This window comes from Manihot esculenta, chromosome 15 (assembly GCF_001659605.2).
Source record: "Manihot esculenta cultivar AM560-2 chromosome 15, M.esculenta_v8, whole genome shotgun sequence".
Lineage (NCBI taxonomy): Eukaryota > Viridiplantae > Streptophyta > Magnoliopsida > Malpighiales > Euphorbiaceae > Manihot > Manihot esculenta.
In genome coordinates this window covers 10,129,711-10,145,655 of record NC_035175.2, presented here as the reverse complement: position 1 = coordinate 10,145,655, position 15,945 = coordinate 10,129,711, and the positions used below count along the sequence as shown (strand labels likewise).

The 15,945-nt window shown below is 28.9% G+C and overlaps 1 long non-coding RNA gene across 1 annotated transcript; it reads right to left on the bottom strand.

The window, feature by feature from the left end:
• Positions 1–1,943: 1,943 nt before the first annotated feature.
• Positions 1,944–5,762, bottom strand: LOC110601102. The gene is made up of 2 exons (XR_002485767.2): positions 5,189–5,762; positions 1,944–5,085 (listed from the first exon to the last, which is right to left on the bottom strand). It is a non-coding gene; the product is annotated as an uncharacterized LOC110601102 (long non-coding RNA).
• Between the last annotated feature and the right edge of the window lie 10,183 nt (positions 5,763–15,945).

Below are 15,945 nucleotides of genomic sequence, written 5' to 3'. Positions count from 1 at the left end.
GGATTGTCCTCTTCTGACTTGTTTCCTTCAATAGTAGCCATAATTTTAGTGTTTCTATGACTCTTGGTAGATTGGGTTCTAGCCTTGTTCTTGACTTTAAACTAGTCAGGATAGCCAATCAATTTAAAACACCCTTTCCGAGTGTGGCCATCCATATTACGGAAGGTACAGTGTCCCTTCTTAATCTCATATCTTCTTGGTCTGAACAAATTCTGAGTTTGATTCTTGTTCAATAGGGCAAGGGATTCCGAGTCGTCATTCATTGACTCCAAAATTTCTCTTTGAGACTCAAATTTTACAACCATCGAGTAAGCCTTGTTCACTGTTGACAAAGAGTCCATCCCCAATACCTGATCTCTTACAGACCCGAAGGCCTCATTCAGACCCATCAGGAATTGTATGAGCCTATTCCTGTTGGTTATTTCAGCTATGGCTTTAGAGGCTCCACAGGTACATGTTGGAAGCGTTTCTACTGATCCAAGCTCATCCTACAATCTCTTCAGCTTAGTGAAGTAGACCAACACAGATTGATTTTTTTGAGAGATAAAAGATATCTTCCTGTACAACTCATAAATCATAGGTGCGTTGCACTCTCCGAATCTCTCACAGATCACTTGCCAGAGATCTCTGGCAGAGGCAGTATATATAAAGCCATCAACCAACTCCTTGGAGATGGAATTGAAAATCCAAGATGTGACCATGAAGTCATACATTTTCCACTGTTCATATCCCTCAGAGTCTTTGCTAGTTGCCGAAGATGTACTTTTGACAAATCCTAATTTCATCTTGGCACCTAGAGCTATTCTAATAGCCCTACTCCAAAATCTGAAATTAGATCCTAAAAAATATATTAGACTAAACTCATACCTAGATGGTCAAACGCTTGAAGGCTCAAGGGATCTCCCATTCTCATATTCGCGATCTGCGACTTCTCTAGTGCTCCGGTTGCCTTCTGTTCCTTGCTACTGCTCCCTCGCTCCGCCATGACCAGATCTTTCAAAAGGACCAAGGATCTTCCGCATGCAACCGGCGTCGCGCCGCCGTGAGCTAGGAACCTGGCTCTAATACCATGTGCGAAGACAGGAGAGAGAGGAAAATTCAAGTGGTTTTTTATTTTAAACTAAAAAATGAGCATTCTGAAAGCATTTTGCTTCCCATTTATACCAAATAACACCACGTGCACAACATGTACCTTATACAAGTAAAAGTTATATGTGCCTTATACAAGTAAAAGTCTCACAACAAAATCACGTAGTTCAAATACTAAATTATAAACAAACAATAATAAAATGACATAGTTTTAACAATAAAAAAATAATTTTAAAAACATGCTACCGCTACTTAAAAGTAACAAATCGTCATATTAATTAATTTCTTAATTATATATATATTTCTATGTGTTTTATCATTTAAATTATACAAATATATACACATATATAAAATTATTCATTAATATATATACTTAAATAATTATTTGCTAAAACATTAATTACAAATCTAAATATTTTATTTTTAATTTTTTTATGTTTAAAGTTTAAGATTTTTAGTGATGATATTTTAAAAATTACAATGTGACATAATTTTTTTTTTATCTACGTTGTTTATTATTTTGTTATATATCAAATAACTTAAAAATAATATAAAACAGTTTGTTGATAAACATATATATTCCTTTTTTTTTTAAAACAAAACATATATATTCCTTAAACATATATAGATGCACAAATGTATTTATTTATAATATAATAAGTTTGTAACATCAAATTCTAAATAATATATATATATTAAAATAACATATCATATTTTCAAAAGAAACGAAATTCATAACTTCTATATTTAATTTTATTTTATTTTATTTTATCTTACTTACATGTGTGCATTAATGAGTTTTATGAATAAAATATAAAAGATAAGCCTATCAATTTTGAATATTAAATAAATCATAAAAAAAAAACTGTTAATCAATTTTTTAACAGACCGTCAATTGTTGATACACAAGTTGATTAGTTAAAAGGTTTAAACCTAATAAAACAAGATTAGATTTCAAAAACCCAAAGAGGATTACAATACAGAATGCATGTCCAAGCAACATTAAAAACTACTCAAAGCCCAAAACTCGGCTCAATAATAAAAACTAGACCTAAAAAATCAAACCCTAGATGCGACCGAGCACATGACAGGATGGATTCGAACCAGCAAAATATTGTACTTTTTATAAAACCTTACACCACATACCACCTCTTAAGAGAACAGAACCGCTAGAATCTGACCATTACCGGCAAGGGAGATGAAGTCAACATATTCTTGGTCATCGAAGCCCATGGTGTGGTAGAAAAAACAATATGCAAGCCAATCAAGCAGAGATATGTTAAGTTTAGCCAAATAGTAGAAATAGTAAAGGAAAGAGTAGATCTACACTAAACGGTTTCTGTATAGAACCAATCACAAAGAAAAATTGAGATCCAGTGTTAGCATTTTCTGGCAGCTTCAATGAGAAGAATCGGTATAGCTTTTAGAATAGCTGATGAAGTACCAAAGTAACCCAATTGGGGGTATCGAGAGTGTCTTCAAGATGAGTAATCGAAGGTCCTTGGAGAAGTTTAGCACCACCTATAAAAATAAACATGCACTGGCGGAAATATAAACACAAGTGCAACAAAATCAAAAGGCAATCGTGAGAACATCTCTCTTTTAAGAAAACGTTGAGGCCAGAAACGAAACCATTTTTCAAAAACAAAATGTACAACCCAATTCAATAGTGGGAAGAAAGGAACTCATAACTGAATTAAGGGAAAGAACCTGCTCGATAAGGCAAAGAAAAGTCGGATGTCATCGACAAAGAAATATCCAAAACAAGAACTACTTTTAGAAAGAAACTAATTAATTAATTAATTAATAAAACAACAAGCCAATCAAGAGGTATCAATCATTCTTGCACCTTTAAGCAAAGCAGTAAGGAGCGGATAAAGTCTTCTCTCTATCTACCTAAAATATTTGCTTTTATGGTGATTGGAGAAAATAATTTTTAATTTAATCCCTTAATAAAGCATCTGACTTGTTTAGTAGACTCATAATTTCTTTAATAAATTTAAATTTGAATTTTCGCTCTGACCCGTCATTCCTGCTAAGAAAAAATTAAAGAGAAAAGCAAGATATTAATCAGACTTTGATAACTTATAAAACTGTAAATAGCCATGTTTTTAATTTACCCATTTTTGGCTGGTTTGGATAAGCTCCGCACTTTCCTTGGCCCTTTCTTCTGGCACAGAGTCGAACGCATGTGTAGATTTTAGGGAATTGAATTCCATGCAAAGCCTTGTCAAATAAGTAGTCCTTTGCTTAACACCTCATATTCGTCGCATGTTCGACCTTCCAAACTTTTGTTAGAACTACCCTTTTCTGTTTGTATATTGCATGTATCCTTATATCTAATAAAAACTTTTCTTTCTTTTTTTTTTTTTGTTAATAAAAGAAGAGAATACTAGTAGTATATATTATTATAATCTAAATTTAGACTCCACCTCCTAACCACCTGATCAAGTAATGCTCATTAATATTATTTTTGAAAAAAAGAAAAAAGAAAAACTTGTACAAGGTCTTGACTGCCAGTATATTAGAAATTTAAGGAATTTTAACTTATTAGATTTAGCATAGAAATTGGTGAGACAAGAAGACAGTCCGTTGATTCTATTGGGTGTGAACAATGTCATATATACCGAATAAAAACGTTACTTTGAAAATTTTAGACTCAATCCTGGCTCTTGATCTGAGCTTCCTATATTCTCCTGTGATCATTACGTAGTAAAAGCAATGTACTGGAGAGATAAGATAAGGTTCCTATAATGTAAAAAGATGGGTGTAAGCATCAGAGCATGAACATGGAATAAAAACAATGCACAATACAAACAAGGGCCTCAAGACTTCATTTCGTACATAGCACTTTGAAAACGTCAATGTGTTCTGTCAAGCTATCTCATCAATCCCCACCACCCCAAAAAAAAGATGAAAAAGATAAAAGTATTAAATTGGGATAGATCTTAAATGGTTACTGCGTAAAAAAGGTCATGGTCCCTGACTCAGACTCCTCACCGGCCCGAAGGACGAGTACAAAGCTCAACCTAATCGACAAAAAAGATAAGCGATGTACAATATGGTTACAGACCTAATTAAAAGGTTGCTTCTTCATCTAAACTCTATCTGATGACATAATTTATTGAACTTGTAATTGTAATCAATAAAACTATGGATCATGATCATGATTGTAATTTCCAGTGATGAGATATACTAAAAATAATTTCTTATCGCATTTACTCTTAAGTTCTCAAACTCAAACCTACTTGAACTGCTTCTTCAGCAAACATGTTAATGAAGCTCTAGCTCCTTAATCTTAGTATGTCTTGTTCTAGCTTCTAGGAAATCGATGAATAACTTTCGGTGACCATTAACATATATTTCATCCTTATATACTCTACCTATAACTTGGAACCAACAAATATATATATATATATTTCTTTTCAGACGTGCAAAATCTAATGTGTTATAGATTATAATTAAGCGAGAACCCCTAATCAGTTTCCCTTATAATAGTTATTTTATTATAGTAAACCTGAAAGGCACATAGTTTAATTTGACAGTAACTGTCTGTGCTCTACAGAAACCACAAAACTACCCAAGTAATTCCTCGTAAGATACATGGTGCATGTGCATATATAAATCTAGCTAACTGATTATAGCATCAGTAGAGAGGGAGGACCAAAACAAGTTTTTCTTGTTTTCTTTTTAAGATCCTAGGCTTCATCAACAGAAGATGCTAATTTAGGTGGTTTTTCTTTTGGTGCTAAACACTTTTAAATTAGGGTTTTGGTATCCTAAACATACATGTTTGATCAAGGTCGAACAGACAACGAAACCAAGGCTAATTGGCAAAAGATTGCTCACTTGACATAGCGTAGCAAGGAAATCACTCACCCGGATGATGAACATTATTAAGTTAGTTTGCTGGATATAGAAAGAATTTAAAGAGTTCTCATTAATATAATTCCATGATGAGAGTGCATGTAATCACTCCACACATACAGAATCCACCTGAAAATAACCAAAACAAAGGTGGTGTTGAGAGCCCGGAATTAACCTTTAAAAAAAAAGAAACCGAAAGAGTCATAAAGAGATAAAGAAGATGAAGAAGTACCTGCAACCAGCTGCAGGGTCCCGTAGACCTTGGATTGAAATGAAAACTCATCTGGTATGCGTTGGGCAATGAGGGCTTTGATTTTTATAGAGATTGTAGGAAACGATGTACGTGTGGATGTGTTGATACTGTATCTGCCAACTTTGACACGTGTGAGAAAGGTTTGACCCACCGGTGAGACAGAGAAACAATAATAATGGTGGATGTCTGAACAACCTTCGCCAATTTAAACTTGGTGTTGCACCACAGTCGAGTGTACGGTGTAGAAATGAAGATGACCAAATTAAACAGAGACACTACACTCTTGAAAAGTATAATAGAAAAGGAAGCAAGAAGGATGAAAACAAATAAAACGAGTGGAGGTTAGTTGGGTCGTGTGATCCTTGAAATGTTGATGGACGATTACTGATTGTACGAGATGTTGTGCCCACACCCATATGATCAATTTCCATCTACCTTCCTTCTCAATTTCTTCATGTCCCAAGATATTTCTCTTCATTTAGTAGTCATAACAAGTCAACAAATTTATCCCAACTTTGGAAGAAAAAAAAAATATCCCAAGTTGAATGGATATAGTTACTCTCAGAATATTGACAAATAAATAAATTAATATCTGAACATGAAAATAATTTATTTTTAAAATGGATAAAAATAGGAAGTAATCATGTCTTTCTGAATAATTTCAATTCAAAAAATCATGTTTTTTGTAATGGAGAATAAAATATTTATATATTTTACCTAATTGATAGAATATTACAGTAACTCATAATTAGGGATGTAACCAAACTTTAAAAAAAAAATCTAAAAACTGAATTTTTAAAATTATACAAACCGAAATAAATTGACATAAATAAAATTTCAAATCAAATCCAAGAAAAATGTAAACTTCAATCCAGCCGTACAGCTTAAACCAAACAGCAAGCAAGCAAGCCGACAATAAATTGTGGTCAGCTTTAGCCCACTCAAAATGTATGGTAAATAGTTTCCACGTGTAATAGTGAGGATCACAAGAAATTAACCAATCACGTGAAAATCAACTCTTTCGATTTGCACAATAACTGAGGGGTGAGGGGCCTTCATTTATTAAACAAGTTATCGTGCTTTGCACGCTTATTCCTGAGCCTACGACGAGTAGTTTTCTTTCCCTTCCAAAATTATTACTCCACCAGCCTTTTTAAGAAAAATTTTGTTTTCATTCAATTTAAATTTTTTTAAAATTTTAGGAGCAATTAATTTTTTTATTAATATTAATATTATATGTCATCAAACTCTTTAATATTTATATTAAATAAAACATTAATCAATTTATTTTAATTTTTATTATAATAATATAAATATTAAAAATTAAATTATTTAAATAATTCAATACAACTAATAATTGTTTTAACATAATAATTAAAAAATTAAACTAGTTAATATAAAAATAAATTAGTTAATTTTATAAAATCTCAAAAGATTTTAGAGAAGTTTAAAGAGGAAAAATAATAAAAAATGTTAATATAAATTCATGAGAATAAGATTTATTTAATTAAATTATTCAATGGGCCCACCAAACCTAGTTCACTAGCGTTAAAACCCAGAATTCGTAGATATATAGGGTAAATTATATATCAATAAACGTCATTTTTAAGGGATATTTTCTTCCCATTGTGGAAAAATGAAGTCAAATATTCATGAAATAGTAGGTTTGTAGCCTAATCATGCTAGGCTAAGTACCAAATTTAACTAATAATAGGCTTGCTAGTGCTGCCAACTGTGGGGAGACCTTGTCATTATTAGATTATGTAATTACTTTTTTTTTTTTATAACCACAATATCTCAGCCTATTAAACAAATTAATTTTATTTGCACCCAATTAATTTAAAAAAATAAAATTATATTAATAAATATTTACTCAGTAAGAATTAAACTCTTAAATTTTATTTTAAAAAAAAAATCCAACTCGTTATTCTAATACTTATCAATTGCCTCATGTAAATTAAAGGTACTGTTATCATAAATAATAGTTAATAGTGTAATAATTAGAAATGCAACTATTAATCCATTTCAAGAAAAAAAAAAGAAATGCAATGATTAATATTATTAATTTATATTTAATATTTATTCATAATAAAATAATATTTATTATTATTATAAAAAAATTTATAATTTAATATTTAAATATTATTATTATTAACAAGTTAATTTATATATTTTTAAAAATTTATTAAAATATATTTATTTTTTTTATATCAATAAAATAATTATTTCATCTATTTCTACCGTTAAAAATATAGTAAAAAATTAAATTATCCTAATTTTTTTTCCTTTTCCTCATTCTCTTTCTCTTTCTCCATCCATTCTTTCTCTTCTTCTTCTTTTATTCTTATTCAACTTTTTTTATTTTTCTTTTTTCAAAAAAGGGAGGCCATTCTTTTTATTCAATTTTTTTTTTCTTTTTATTTTTTGAGGAGGAAGAGCAGGAGACCGTTCTTCTTCTTTTTCATTATCATCTCCTTCTTTTTCTTCTTCTTTTCTCCTCTTCTTCATCATCATCATCTTTTTCTTCTTTTATTTCTTCTTTTTTAAGAGAAGGAGAATGATTGATTATTTTGTTGACAAAAAAAAATGATAAATATATTTTAATAGATATGATAAAAGATAATGATATTTTAATAGATTTTTAAAAATATAGAAATTGAATTATTAATAATAACAATATTCAAAAATTAAATAATAAGTTTTATTTGAGAGCAAAATTAAATTTTTAAAATTTTCTCTCGTATTCTTTATTACTTGTTAATAACGCAATATCTAAAAATTCTTATTCTTTATTACTTGTTAATAACGCAATACCTAAAAATTAAATAATAAATCCCTTCAATATTATTAAAATTCATACTACATGTTATTGTTCCTTTTCTATTATGTTAACAAAGTTGATTGCAAGTGGGGTGTAAAAGTTGAACGTAGTATTAAGGAGTTTTTTCGAGCTTTATTCATTTCATACGACATGAGTTTAAACTTGATTTGTTTTGCGAAATGAATTGAGTTTTTATTAAATTAGTCTCGATTCACGAATAATTTAATTTATTTATATATATAATGAATTTTAATATAAAATTAATAAATTTAAAATTAAATAATTTTAATTAAATAAATATATATACAAATTAATTTGTGAACTTATAAATATAAGTCCTAAATTTTAACAATTTAAATATATGCAAGTTGTAATGATATAATTAAACTATATAGTGGTAAATTTCATAAAATTTAAGTTTAATTTATGAGAATATATACAAAATTTGAGTTATTTATCTTATAATATTAATTTCAATCTACTTGATAAAACTATTCACGAATCTATTTATAAATTTCAAAACAAGTCGAATTCATGAACTTTAATAAACTGAATATATAAAATTTAAGTTTAACTTGATTATTAAACGAATTTAAAAATTAAATTGAAATTTTACTCGAGTTGAAATCGGTCAAAATTTTATTAAGTCAAATTTTAAATAATTCATAAATAATTTAATTTATTTATACTTTTTAGTGCAACTCGAGTAAATAATTAAATATAATGAATTACAACAATAAATTTTAATTTCATTGCCCTCAAACATATACACTCTCAAAAGGTATTATAATTATATTATAAATTTATATAAATCTAGTCAAAATAATTTTTTTTATAAAATTATGTGATTTATTATTTCATTTACTAATGCATAATTAAAATAGCATAATTGTTATTAATAAAAGACTCATAAATTTTTATACTCATCTAATCTAATTACATTAATAAATTATATACTTTTGAAAAATATTCACGTGTCTGATTATCATTGAATCAAATTTATAGAAATATAATTTTTTTTTCAGCATGATTTACTTTTTTAAAAAAATATATATATATGCGTTTGATATATGGAATTTACGTGAAATTGTAACAGAAAAGAAATTCAAGAGGAGAAAATTAGAAGTTAGATAATGAAATTCTGTTGACAAAGGAAAAGTTGGAATCAGAAATTTCTTTAGTGGGAAGTGAAGAATTAATAAAAGCATTTTGAATTTGATTTCATACTTTTTCTTTTTTCTTTTCCCCCAACCTCACACCAAACACAGGATTGGAGGCAAGGAAGCTACCAGTAAAATCACCAACTACCAACCGCCAACCCCATCGCCCTGCGTTTGTTTGAGGTCTCTATCACAAGCTCAAGAGTACGTCTCCCTTCCCTTACCGCAAGAAATCAAAGCACACTCCTGTTCTTGCAGTAACTCATGAGTTACCTAGATTAGACAACCAGGATCCAACTAACTATAAGCTTAAAATTCTAAAATCAATCAACTTTTAAATTTTATTTTTTTATTTTTTTATAATATATACTGAATAAAAATATAATTTATTTTTCAAAATTTCTAATTTGTAAAGCTTTGTATTATGATTAGTTTGTTTGTAATGAATAGCTTTTTTTTTTTTTTTTGTTGGGGGGGGGGGTTTAATTTAGAAGCTAAGTGACGGGCTGGTGAACATACGAGACACCAATGGGCCTTTCCGAAGGCCGACAAGCCTTTTTTGCCATCCTACACTTATTACAATTTGTGTTATTATTATATTTCTTTCATTTTTTTCTTTAAAAAAAAGCCTTTCTTATGACAATTTTTTCCGTTATTAATATCATCAATTAAAGAGAAAATTACATGCTTAGTAATTACCTATTTTTAGTATGCTTCTCACTTTATATTTTATATATATTATAATAAATTTTAAAAAATATTCAGATTTGAATTTGACATTCTCATTCTACATATATATGAATCAATATTCGATAATTCAGTTAATTCAATAATATTATAAATTATTTTTTAAAAAATATTATTTCAAAATAAAAAGATATTTTCATTTAATAATATATTTTTCATTTAATTAAAAAATAATTAATATTTTTTTTCAACAAAAAGAAAAACTATTATTTTTTTAAAATCTACTATTAAATTATTAATTTTTTTTAATTACAATCTAAAGTTTATTATATCTTGGTATTTCAAAAATTTTAAACTAAAGTTAGTTATTAGAATTAAGTAATTAAGAAAAAACATATTATAATATTTTGAATTTTGGCGTAAGGAAACAAAATTGAGTGCAAGTATTCTAATTGCTTTATTGAAGAGTCTAATACGATTCTGATATGAATAACCTAATCATCATATTTGATTTATCTGGCATTAATATGAAATTACATTAAAAACTATATTATTAAATGTAGCAATTAATTTGTAATATTCTGAATTACTATATAAATTAAAAGTAATTAAAATTGTTTTTTTAACAGCAATTGAAATAATACATTAATTATTAATGATACCATTACACTATAAAAATCTACAATTATGTCTGGAAAAGAAAATGTAACAAAAAAGCTTAGAGACTTTAACGCATATCTTTTCTATATATGTTCAGTCTTGTGAATTTGTATAGTTCCTTAACTATGAGACAATTGGACAAATCTTTGAGCTACCATCTTCACAAATGAATAAATGAAGATCGAACCTAAAATACAAGAAAAGAAAAGAAAAGAAAAGAAAAGAAAAGAAAAGAGAGAGAAAATGTGGCTGATTTCTCTTCTAAAGTTCTGAGGGGAAAAAAAAAAAAGAATGTCTCTGTTTATATGTTATGGACATATAATATAATCGGTGGTATCAGTATGGCTCTGGCTGAACTTGTTATGGCAAGGAGAGGGCCCTGAAGGCGGCACTGGTCCCCGTGGAAGGCGGTTGTCAAGTAAAAAACCGAGCTCTGCCACCTTCAAAGGCCTGGCACAAGCGGCCGTGGAAGCCATTGCGAAAACTGCGAGAAAAAGCACAAAAACAAACCTCAAACAGAGCCAAGATCTATCCGTTGATGACATGATCGGTGAATTAAAAGCTTGTTGTTTGTGCAAATAAATTCAAAAGCTGTGGATATATAATGGGCGCAAGAGAGGGAAGAGATGGCGGATGAATTGAAATGCCGTTTGTATTAGACTAAAGGAATATAGAGTTGGCATCTTTTACTATATATATATATATATATATTAGAAATTTGAAGGGTTAAGAGAATTTTTTAAGTTTGGGTTTGAAGATTGGTGAGATTATAATTAATTTGCTGGTTTGAAGTTTGAACGTGAATTAGTTAAGGTGAAAGTCATGAGTTGGAATTATGCAATAATATAGCAGCCAATTTAGAAACAGAGGAAGGAATTGGTGGTCTTTTTCGAAATTTTGATTTTCGTCTGTTGCCCCCTCTCTCTGTGTGCAATTCTTCAAAAAAGACTACGGAGACTCAATGCCTACCACTCATTAATAGAATAGCAAGGCATCATGGAGTTACTCAAGCTAATTTCAAGCTGATTCCCCTGCCTTCTCCATTTACACTTGTAGATTAAATTATTTATGTAATGAATCTTAGTAAAATGCAATCTATTTACTATGAAGGTTGAAATGAGTGGTTTGATATTTTTTTTTTAAAGTGAGATTGAAAATTCAATTTATAAATAGAGTAAATTCTTATTGAAAGCATTTTATTCATTAATAAGCCAATTTGATACGAATAAAAAATATAATCTATTTTTATGCTATAAAGTCAATAAATTTAAAATAAATAGATGTAATGGCTCGAAATTTACAGTATAATTTTTTTATATATACTAATATATTTATAAAAAATAAATTAGAAGATAGGGACATTTTTGTTTAAAGGAATAGTTTAATTGAAAATTGGTGTGAAATATAAAACGTGCAGAATATCATATTCAAAACCTTGAAAAGACAAACAGCAGGCTCTCCTCCACAGGATGAAACAATGTTTCCAGGAAACTCACTCAGATTGTAAACATAAGATTTGGAGTTGTTCTCTTTGTCGTCTTCAAGACATGATATGTTAATGCAACATAAATCCTTAACCAGCCGTCACGCATTCCGTGAATGGAATTTGATAACCCATTACCAAAGTCTACATTATAAAAATGGAGCCAGATTTTTCTTGTGATATTATGTCCAATATTTAATACTTGTGGTCCAACAAGGTATGCAAAAGCATGTAATTCAAAACTTTACAACTTAGGCAGCCTGTCTTTTTAAGTGTTTTTATTTTATTGCAAATTTAAATTACTCGAATTTGATGACGTTGAGTCATAGCCCTGCGTTCATACTAGTGAATATTGTCCGCTTTGACTCAAGGCCGCACGATTTTACTTAAAACGCGTCCACTGGGGTTTAAGGGCAAAGACTTATAAGACTTTCTCCCTTTCAACCTCTTTCCGATGTGGGATACCTATGATCCACCTGCGTAGGGTTCTTTCTCTCTCATATAGGCTTGAGCGTGCTCGCTCAGCGCACCGTACTCATGAGGATCAAGTTATGTTCTCATAGACGGCGCCATTTGATGACGTTGAGTTATCTGGGTCCTGCGTCCACACCAATGAATATTGTCCGCTTTGTGGAGAAGGTCTTATAAGTCTCTGCCCTTGAAACCCCAGTGGACGCGTTTTAAGCAAAACCGTGCGGTCTTGAACCAAAGCGGACAATATTCACTGGTGTGGACGCATGACCCAAATGACTCAACGTCAGAATTTATAAATTTTATATATTGAATGATTGATATAAAAAGAAATCATAGATATATATCTGAATAAGATAATATATTTACATCCATTTCTTTTTTATTTTTTTTAATCAAAAATTCAAATTTTATTCTCTTTTTTATTTTCTCCCTTAGTTTTATATACTATATCTCTTCAACAAAGTTGAATTTGTGTCTTCCCTTTGCTTTGTACAAGAGATTAATTGTCTCCTTTTCGCTTCTGCTGTAACTCTTTTTTTTTGCAGTATGGATGCTTTATAGTTTATTTATGTCTTTTTTTACTTTTTTTTTTTTTTTCTCTCTAGTGTGTTATTTTCTTATATTTAGATAAAAAAAAGGTAAAAAGATCTATATCAATTTAGTTGATGTGTTTAAGTCTAAGAGTTTGATTTCTACATTTAGAGGAGTATTGCAAAGTCCTGTACAAGTGTATCATATGATGAAACTCCCTACATTAGTTTGAAGAAGGACAATGCTGTTTTGCAAAGATGGAGTTTGGCTCTTAATTATTTTTCTTTTATTATTATTTGCTTAAGTTTTAGGTCCGCATGGCTTTTTCAGCCGCAGTTTGAATAAAAATACTCTTGAAAGAACCACAGTTGCAATACATATTTGACTTGATTTTATTATTGAATTTTTTTAGTGATTTGATATATTGATTTAATTTCATCGGATTGAATTGAATTTTTTTATAAGGATGTATTTTTTAATTTTTATTATATTTTTTACACATTTAAATTATATTATTATTATTATTATTATTATTATTCTTATTTAATTCAGCAATTACAATACATATCGAAAATAACCTTGTTGGACTTTGACTCACATTGCAATTAGGTGTGAATTTGATTAAAAAGGTCAGAGTTGGGTTTGATTTGGTTTTAGAGAGTTGCAAAAATGTAAAATAAAGTTGGGTTGGGTTTGAAGTCTTCACCACATTCCTAGAAGTGTAAGTTGATGATCTGAGCTTCAATTCTATTGAACCCAAGTGAAGCCCACCATGTGATGAGATCCTGATCTGAATGTGTGTGGCTTTAAAAGAGCTGACTCTTCAGTTTGCAATTAAATCCCCATAAATTCATCAGAAGGCACGATAAATCAGGTCACCCTATTTTACAAATTTTCAAAATAGAACATTTTGTTAGTAAAAAAAAACATACGCCAAACTTTTCAGCTAATGTAACGAAGGTTCGGTTCAGTTTTAATTTAATAAATTAAAAATTAAAATTTTAATATTTATAAAAAATAAATTAAAATCAAATTGAATCGAATCAATTTGATTCAATTTGATTCGATTGATTTAAATTTTTAGTAGATTTTTTATTTTTTATATTTTATTTTTAATATTTTAAAATTTAATTAAAATATTTTAATTTTAATATAATGTAATCTTTATATATTATTAAAAATAATATATTATTATCATTAATTGATTCAATTCAATTTTTTAATTTTTTCTAATCAAAATTAAATTAAAATTTTAATTATTTCGATTCGATTAATTTTTTTAATTTAAATTGCTATCTCTAATATCATAGATGAAATAATAAATTTTTTTTTCTATTAAATTTAGTCATCGCCATGCATATTCAATTAGGCGAAAGATAATATTTATATAAATATGTAATTTCTTAAACTTCACCTTAAATATGTATTTTAATTTTTTACCAAAGAAGGCAGGCAAAGGAACTCTTGCTTTCTCACATATGCAAGATGGCCCTTGGAGGAAAGTTTTTGAATGTGTACAAATAATATTCTAAATATAATTTATATTTTAATTTTTAATTGTGGAAAATGTATCAATTTGATGATAATTAATAATGTTATTCAGGCATGGTGTTAAAAATAATATTTGAACAAATATAGTTAGAGAAAATGAACGAAACAACTAAACTGGACCTCACTTCTTATTCTATCTCAAAATTTTAAAAAGTTTTTTCTCACATCAGCAACCATCGTTGAAAATTATTAATTATTCCATCTAAATAAATAAATAAACCAAACCAAATCTCATCCCAACCACTGGAGTTGGCTTCAGTTTACTAATTGCATTTTTTTTATATTTCTTAACCTTATTGTTAATTGTTTCTCTGCCTTATCTCTCTCAAGATTCTGATTGAACAAATAATTTATTGAATAATCTCTCAATACATTAAAAAAATAAGTCTTATTTATCATAAAAGAATATATAGTATGACCCAGATCTAGCATATGTAAAATTGGAATAAAGTGAATTGGAGCATGCTCAATTCAATACAGATTAAACTCACCTGGCCATTCTTAATTAAAAAATTAATACTCTTCAATATTTATAGAAATTTTTGTTATAGGAAATAAAAATAACTAAAATTATAACTCAAAGTTAAGGACTTTGCCAAAAAAAAAATCAAATGCATTAGAGAGTCATTGTCAGGTTTGAATCATTGGGAATTTTGTTGAAAGAAACTTTTTATCTTTCATATTCCAATGGGCAAAATATAATTAAAATATAGGAATGGGAATTATGGAAACATGAATATTTAAACTACTGATGAAAATAGCACTAAAATATTTAATGGTGATATTCTGAGATCGAGAGAAAAATATAGGGTTTACAATTATAGGAAAAACTTTTTTGGGGGATCTCACTCTTTTTATCCTTTTTCTCCTGACTTGTTAGTGACGCCTAACGGCTTTTCTAATACAGTGACACACATCCCTCTCGGACAGATTTATACATACAGTGGTACTTGTGTCAGGCGGCCATTTAATTCTCCCCAGTGCGCGTGCGAAAAAGGGCGGCAGGAGGACTGAGTCGGAGCTTTTCTCATAATCGGGTTGACTTCCTTCTTTCCGAATTTGGGCTCGTGTACAATCTGGCCTGCTATGTATTTTAGAGCCCGAGCCTAAATCGCCGAGCAAGTCTGTTTGTAGACGTTTCGGGCTCTGAGCCTGATGCACTCTTGTGGGCCCTGATTTGGCTAAAGGAAGGTGAGAGATTTAACTGTTATCAAACAGCTAAAATTAAAAGAAAGATTAATCGATAGATTTTTTAAAGTGATATGATTTTTTATTGTATTGTAAAATTTAATAAATTTTTTTATAAATATGGATTAATTAATAATTCTTATTTTTTTTTAATGATTGGTAGGTTAAAGAGAGGGTTAAA